This window comes from Nymphaea colorata, chromosome 1 (genome assembly GCF_008831285.2).
Source record: "Nymphaea colorata isolate Beijing-Zhang1983 chromosome 1, ASM883128v2, whole genome shotgun sequence".
Classification (NCBI taxonomy): domain Eukaryota; kingdom Viridiplantae; phylum Streptophyta; class Magnoliopsida; order Nymphaeales; family Nymphaeaceae; genus Nymphaea; species Nymphaea colorata.
Window position 1 is genome coordinate 43618359 of NC_045138.2, and position 9109 is coordinate 43627467.

Here is a 9109-nt window from a genome sequence, read left to right on the forward strand (position 1 = left end):
TCATGTAATAAAGGTATGAACTTTCCATTGGGGTAATTGAAGTTGGGCCATATGGTTTTTGAACTCTTCAATAGAAGCAAATATGTGAAATAAAGCATCATTAGACCAGAAAAATCCATCTTCAAATACAACTCGATTCTGCCATCGCCAGATATGCCAACAAGTGAAGCAAAAGAAAATAGACTAAGGAATCATATCGTTAATCAGAAAGCGATGCCTAGAAATATTATTTCTCAGTCAAACCTTCAAATTAGCTATATTAAACTCTAACAATTTAGCCCCATGAAGATAAGCATCTCATATAGCTTGAGAAGAACTACAATCCTAGAGGACATGCAGAGTATTTTCCTCAAGTGCACCACACCAAGGACAAACTGCATTAGTCACAATATTACGACATACACAAGTAGATCTAGTAAGAAGATGATTATGAAATAATATCCAAATAAAAAACTTAACCTGAGGGGGAATATCCAGTTTTCATAGTTTAGACCAGATGCTATCTGTGTGAACATCAGCAATAAGCAACTTATAAGCAGAGGAAAGAAAGAAGTTGCCATCGTCTGAAGCTTGCCAAAAATTCCTATCTTGCTCATCCTATTGAAGCTGCACAAATGAAAGCTGATCCCTAATATTAGTGGGCAAAAGCGCTTACAACTGCTCACTCCAATTATTGTTACAAACATAGTCCTTAACCTACTCTTTTACTATTTCTACATGGTATCAGAGCCAAAGGTTCTGAAAATTTTTTAGTTTGCCGTGAAGTTCTGGCTCTGTTCCATTGCTCACCTGGTGCTGTTCTCCATCTCCTGATGCATTGCCCGACATTGGTTGGCTTCATGTTGCCCAGTTTTGTCGTCCGTCATCGTCGCCCAACTTCAGACCTCCTAGCTCGCCCGACGCTGCCTGCCTCTTTGTCGCCTGATGCTAGCTCGCATGGTGCCGTCTGCAGCGTCTCTCTGCCTTCTTGCGGTTGCCTAAGGTTTCACCATCGCCTACTGTCAGCCTCCATCGCCCTGTCGTCTACTGGTCTCCCGCCATCGCCTGTCGTCTGCTCCTTGGTCGTCGATCAGTCCCTCAGCTCGCCCTGTTGAGGAAGGCACCTTCTATGTGGTTGACTCCCTTCTTCGGCGTGGCAACAGCTCTCCTGGCATCGTTTTCACCTGGGCTACTTGGTCTTCCAGACGATCAGCGCTCTGTTGCTCAACGTTGTCGCCCGACTCTCTGTTGTTGCTCGTGGAGCTCTGCTGTCGACTACAACCCCTTCTACCGTGAGCTCTGCCCATTGTCGCCTACCTTGTTGTCACCTGAGCTGCACGGGTCTGCTGCTTACGGCTCATTGCCGTCTCCCTGCTACAACGAAGCTGGGTTTCAGCCACGACTATCCTTGTTTCCACTCGTTCCCCCTTCTGGTATCCTCTGGTACTGCTATTTTGTGCTCGATGTTGTGCTCTACATGCCTTCTCTTTTTGTTGTTGACTATTTTACTATTGTGAGATGGCTATTTCATCCTCCTCTACTGTTAACACTAATTATGTTGATGTTGGGGGTGTTAGAAGTTAGAACTAAAAATATACCTGTTCATGTCACCATTATTTATCTTACCAAAGAAAACTATCTTCAATGGTCTGCTGCTATCGCCATGGGGATCGCTGGTCGAGCAGAATTGCATTTATAAATGGGAGGAAGATTGAATCGGCTGAGACGAATGTTGCTTGGGACACATGGTTTCTTGAGGACAACCAAGTTAGGACTTGGATTGTCAACTCTGTGTTCCCCAAGATTCAGCCCCTCATTCTTTGCAAGAGGACTACGAGGAATATGTGGGTTATACTTGAGCAGATGTATGGCCAAAAGAAGAAAGTTGTTTGGGTGTTTCAGTTGATGAAGGATGTCTATTCTCTACGGCAATGTGAACACTCTGTAGCAGATTTCTGTGCAGCCTTGAAATCTAAGTGGGAGGAACTTGACTACTATTCTGATGACACTTGGGATTGTCCCCAAGATCAAGTGCGCCATTTAGCCAAAGAATGGGAGAATAGGGTGTTCCTATTTTTGGCAGGATTAAATGATGACTTTGAAGGTATAACGAGTCAAATCCTTAATTCTGACGGACTGCCTAGTATTGAAGATGTTTACTCCCGTGTAGAGGCTGAAGAGCAAAGACGCCTTGTTATTACTGGAAAAAAGGGGGATCACATCTCATATAATGAGAGGTCTACCCATGTTAGCCATGGTCCTGTAGAAGCTGCTCGACCTCCTCGCAAGTGCACTCACTACAAGAAGACTGGTCATACAGTAGATTTTTATTGGGACCTCCATCCAGAAAAGAAGAATAGTCGAGGGAGACCTAGTGGGAAGAAATCTATTTCTGATGCTACCAACTCTAGTGGAGGGAAAGCCTCTATCTCAGCTGAATAGATTCGTGAGCTTCGTGCTTATCTAAGAAGATTGATGTTGGTCAGACCGAAGTGTCAGATGATGTGAATGTTAACCATGCTCTGGCCATTTTTTGGTGAAAAAGGTAATTCTGGCATGGGAGAATGGGTTGTCGACAGTGGTGCCACCCATCACATGACTGACAATCCTAAGCTCTTTCATGAGTATAAGTTATTTTCTATGAAGGAATTTGTTTCTCTTGCCGATGGTTCCCTTATCTCTGTTGCAGGAAAAGGGGGTCTTTCTTTGTTAAAAAAATTTTTAGTGCATGGTGCCTTACATGTTCCTCATCTTCCCTTGAATCTTATCTGTCAGCAAGATTACAAATGAGTTGAATTGTGAACTCAGATTCTCTGCAAATTGTTGTGCTTTGCAGCACTTGGTGATAGGGAAGAGGATTGGGATTTGTTTGGTGTCTGAAGGCTTATATCAACTTCCCATCTGTGTGGCCAATGCTCTTATGACAACAGTTAGCAAAACCGAAAAGAAGAGAGAAGATTGTCTTCAATTATTTTTGTATTGGCATGAACGCCTTGGGCATCTCCCTTTTGGAGTTTTGAAACAGTATTTCCTGGGTTATGTTCTAGTTTGGACATATCTATGATATCTTGTGATATATGTCAGTTTGCTAAACATGTTACGGCTTCATACCCTGTTTCCAACAGTCGTGCTAATGAAGTTTTTTCCTTGATCCATTCTGATGTATGGGGGCATTCAGGAATTCATACCCGTTATCGTTTTCAGTATTTTATAACCTTTATAGATGATTACTCAAGAAGTACCTTTGTTTACTTGTTGAAAGATCGTAGCGAAGTGCCTCATGTCATAGATACCTTCATTCTTCTTGTGGAAAACTAATATGGTGGTTCTATTAAAACCTTTCGGTCTGATAATGCTCATGAGTATGTATATCAAGCTGTAGAGTAACCTACTGGTATAGCACGGTGGGCCCATGCGACATCTTGCAGTTATACCCCTCCTTAAAATGGGATCGTTGAGAGGAAAAATCGCCAGCTGCTTAATGTCACTAGAGCCCTCTTGTTTCAAATGAATCTTCCAAACTATTATTGGGGAGATGCTGTTCTTACTAGTGCATACTTGATTAACCGCATATCTAGTTGTGTGTTAAATAGACGGACCCCCCACTTTATGCTTTCAGGGAATCATCAACCCTTTCACCTCCCCCTTCGTGTCTTTGAATGTGTTTACTTCATTCATGATCACAACCTTAATGTTAAAAAACTTGATCCAAGGTCAATTAAGGGAATTTTCGTTGGGTATCCTTCTACTCAAAAAGGGTATAAATGTCTTGATCCTACCACTGGCCGTGTTTACGTTACTAAGGATGTCACATTCTTGGAACATGTCCCTTATTTTGGTGAGAATCCTCTTCAGGAGGAGAAATCTATGTCAGGGGAAGAGTATTCTCCGAGTCAGGAAATCCAATTTACAAATTTCTTGGAGTACAAGTGGGAAGAGAGTCCACCGGTTGTTGAGGTGTTTGAACATGAGAGGAATGAAGGGTGTTCCACTAGAATGGAAGAGGAATGTAATCGCTTGTTTGAGCAGGTGTACTCTAGGCGAAGAGTTTGTATAGATAAGGTGAATAATGGTGAGAATTATACTCATAATCCCAATCCTACTTTTTCCCTAGATGACCCAAGTCGTGCTCAGAAGAAACTTGTTGAGGAAGACATTCAGACAGAAACTGAAAATGAAGAGCTACTCATTGCCCTGAGAAAGGGTGTCAGGTCATTGACTCAACACCCTATCGGTAACTTTGTATCATATTTTAGACTGAGCACGGATTACAAATATTTTGTATCATCTCTTTCTTTGGCTGTGATTCTCAAGACTGTGACAGAGGCTCAGAGTGATCCCAAGTGAACTCATGCTATGCAAGAAGAGATAGAAGCCTTGAGCAGAAACTGAACATGGGAAGTGGTAGAGATCCATGAAGCAGCTCATCTAGTTGAATCCAAATGGGTCTACACCATTAAGTACAAACCACATGGAAATGTTGAGAGGTACAAAGCTTGCCTGGTTACCAAGGGATTTAATCAGAAATATGGGATTGACTACTTGGAGACGTTTGCTCCTGTTGCAAAGATGAAGACTGTTAGAGTTATTATTTCTCCAGTAGTGTTGAAGGAATGAAAGATGTACCAACTTGACGTTAAGAATGCTTTTCTCAATGGAGATCTTGAAGAAGAAGTATATATGTGTATGCCCCCAGGATATGAGAAACCAGAAAAATGTTGTAAACTGAAGAAGGCTTTGTATGGGCTCAAGCTATCTCCCCAAGCATGGTTTGAACGTCTTAAACTTGTAATGAGACAACATGGCTATAATCAATGGAACAGAGATCATACTCTGTTTGTAAAAAATGAGGAGGGTAAGGTTACTCTTTTGTTAGTCTATGTTGATGATATGATTGTTACAGGTGATGATGATGATGAGATAATAAGATTAAAGTGTTTACTGGCTATTGAATTTGATCTGAAGGACCTTAGCAAACTAAGATATTTTCTTGGTATTGAAATTGCTAAATCAGGTACAACCCTTGTGCTGAATCAAAGGAAGTATACATTGGATTTACTGAAGGAGATAGGAAAACTAGGGTGTAGACCGACTTCTACTCTTCTGGATGCTGGACACAAACTCAGTATTAAGGATGGAAAACCTCTTTGTGAAGAAGCTAAGGGGAGGTACCAATGTCTGGTTGGAAGATTGATCTACCTCACTCTGACTAGACCTGATATCACATTTGCTATAAATGTGATGAGCCAGTTCATGCATGCACCTACAGATACTCACTTGAAGGCTATCGACAGAATCTTGTGTTACTTGAAGAGGAATCCTGACAAAGGGCTTCTATATATGAAACAATGGCCTATTGAAATTGAAGGGTATTCAAATGCAGACTGGGCAAGTTGTGTTGATACTAGAAGATCTACTTCAGGATACTGCGTCTACTTGGAGAAAAATCTTGTTGTTTGGAGGAGCAAGAGACACGATGTTTGTTCCTACTCAAGTGCAAAGGCTGAATATAAGGCTACTGCTATTGGAGTGTTAGAATTACTGTAGCTGAAAATATTGCTGACTGATATTGGGATAGAGACTGAAGAACCTATGAAGACGTATTATGATAACAAGTCCACAATCAATCTGGCCAACAACCCTGTGTTACATGACCGAACAAAGCATGTCGAGATTGACCGTCACTTCATCTGGGAGAGAATTTATTCCAGAGAGTTGATTCTACCATATATGAAATCTGAAGACCAAATTGCTGATGTTCTGACTAAAGTCTTACTTGTGACTCAGTTTGAGGGAAATATATCTAAGTTGGGCATGTTTGATATGTATGCCCAACTTGAGGGATAGTGTTGACATATATTGTATTTGGGTCACCTATCTGGGTCTGGATCTAGACCCGATCCAGTGTGTTACTGTTATGGCCCTACTTAACATGTGTAAACCCTAATTTATGTGTGTGAATGAGAATCTAAGAGAGAGAGTGTCTGGTTGCTAGTGAGCACCAGTTCTCCTCACCTGTAGTTTTTTTCTTCTAGTTGAGGGGTTTTCCACGTTACATCCGTGTTCGTTCAGTATTCTACTCTTTTACTATTTCTACAGTATATAAATAAATTAGTTTCCCATTCTAATTTTAAAATGTGTAGCTCTGTTTTGATTGTTGTGTTGGCTCACTTTGATGTATTGTGTTAAAAGAAAAAAAAAATACATAAGGGTACAAATTCGGGGTGTGACATTGATTGTCAATTGATTTTATTTTATCTAGATGGAAAACCTGACTTCTCTCCTTTGTAGAGAGGCTATGCCTAATCAAGTTGGTCTTAATGTAGCTTTACTACTATTGGGTTAAGACATTCTGCATTGCCTTGAATGTGGCCATGAGAATCACTAAAGTAGCTTTGGACTTCATTTAGAGTGGGTGGGAAGATAGCAAAGGTTGGCATTTGGTCAACTGACAGAATCTGCCTCCCATACAGTGAAGGAGGGGTCAACCACAAAGACCTCATTGTCCTTAACTGAGTTTACATGTTATAGCTTGCACTGAAGGTTTGGTTGAATGTGATGTTGTTGGCTAGGCTGGTTCTATCCAAGTACCTCCAAAAAGCAAGGGTTTGGACAGCCAAGAGCTCGTCAAAAACTTTGTAGGCATGGAATGCCATGTTGTGGGACTAGGATGATCCAAGCCACCTCATTGATTGGAGCCCTAAGAGTGGTGAAAGAATGCCATTTTGAAATGAATCATGGGCATTAGATTAATCCAAGAACTGTTGGGAAGTTCAAACTTTGTATAGAGTTTAGAGGATGATGTCTTTGTCGGTGATCCAAGCATATCAATTCTTGGAAATGATCAAAGGAGTGACCTCTAATATCTTGATTCATCAATAACTTGGCCTTCAACAAGTGTCTAACATAGAGGACGTCATACTGTACTTTCACAAGTGATACAATTTCTTCATCAATTAGAGAATCCTTTTGTTCCATAATGTCTATCGGTTTCACTCAATAAGTCAGATCCTCATTTAACTGTATTGGTTGTTCTTTAATAACATGAGAAGGATCATAAATGTATTTTCACAACATAGATACATGAAAAACATTATGCATCCTAGATAGTTATGCCTGCATCTGGAGTCGATATGCTACATCCCTGATTCTCTCTGAGATTTCATATGGTCCAATATATCGTGGACTGAACGTTCGCGAGTTCAACTCCAATCAAATCTAGGAGCTTCTTGAAGTCACTGACATGAGAAGTGGAGGGAGGCTTTCTGACATAGTAAAGCTCCACCTTCTTCTACTTGTTTTTTGTTTACTGTGGGTCATCCTTGGCTTCCCACCTTAGATAGACCCAAAAGCACTGGCATTCCTCTCCCAAATAAGTTTTGTTTGTGCCAATGCCATGAGAAATATGTGGACCATTTCATGCTGCTTTATGATAAGACTAAGTCCATATGGTCAAATCTTGAGTAGAAATTTGATGTAGAAATCAGAGTTCTTATGAGGAAGTGGGTCATTTACTCTTTTAGGAGAGGTTGGATGCTTAAGCTATGGGTGATGATGCCATTGATGGCAATGAGATTGAATATGGAAAAACAAAATGAAGTGTCCACGACCAATTGCTCTCCCAACGGCCACTATGATCAGCACGGTATGGGATACCGTTCAAGCATGGTGGTTGGGGCTTGATGGTAATGATCAGAAAAATAAGTAAAGATATGGTTCCCTAATGGGCTAGTTCCTGATAAAATTTGTGAAGCACTAGGGTAGATAATACCGTCCAGATTGTGGTTTGCAACTGGACATAAGGTGCAATAAGCTCTCATCATTCAGAACTCGCTAGGCCATTGTATTCAAGCAATTGCCTGCTTACTGGATCGACACCATGACGCTAGTGCTTGTGCAGGAGGAAGGTTTGATCTCCTTCCTTTTGTGGTGAGAAAGATTCAGCTAATCATAGGTCTAAAATTTTGGCACTCCGAACGCCGTAGGCTGCTTAGGTCCCCATAGAATTTTGAAGATAATTCATCTATGCTATACATGCTTAGTATTGGTGTTATTAGTTTTAGTTGTAACCCTGAAGTACAGATTTTTCATCTTCCCCTAAGCCCTTGTTCTTCAGCCTCTAGGAGCTCATTAAAAACTATCCCACTAGGGAAGAGATTCTTCTACTCAGTTTTTGTTCACTGTTTCCTATTTTTTGGTAATAAAAAAATTTGGGGTATGACAGCCAGAAGGATTGCAACGGGAAGATCGTTGAAATATCCATACTCTGCACGAGTGAGATTTATCATCACACCAGTCGAAAAAAAAAAAAAAAACGTAATGTAAGTAAACAAATTGAATTCTCAAGAAAATAATATTATATACTTTTTTACATTCTCATCTTTTATCTTAAAACCGGTAAATGCTTAGTCCATTGGCTCTACACTACCAGTTGCATTTGTGGAGATGCATACAAGTTGTTGCTTCTAATTGGTATGATCATGAAACTCCTCTTGTCGATATAGTGAACGCTTCAAGTTGCAAGAAATTCGGAAAGAATCTTATTGGCATAATAAGTCATAGATGTAGGTTCAGCGTGAGATGTCTGTCATGGCGGCTATTCTAGCAACGTCAGTCACTACTATTGGGTACAGTTCCCGTAATCTGGTGGAAGGCACATTGCTGCATGGACAAGGCAAGAAGTTTCCTTTTTTTCTCAATGTTTAACTGCAGTACTTTTTCTCTAACAGTTAACCAAATTGCGAATTTTATTTATGCAATAATGTTCTCCATGTCTTTATCTCTCTCCCCCTTCCAAATCTAATGCATGCTCCCATCAGACTAGTTAGTGCCTTTTTACTAAAAAAACCACTTTCTGAAATTCATTTGATAATTTTTACTTTTAAACTGCTAATTTGAAAGGAAAAGGATTACCACCTAGATGAATCGTAGCAGTTGAAATGCTTGATTAGGACAACCCTTGCAGTAACGCTAGCATCTTTCGTCACTCAAATATTTACCAAATCTTCACATCATGATACATAATAAGTAGGATCCATGAAAGATGATATATACTCGACCTGAAGGATTCTAAGGATTCGTGTGCTGGACTACTTAAAAAAAAATTATAGCATTCCTTACAGAATTGGCA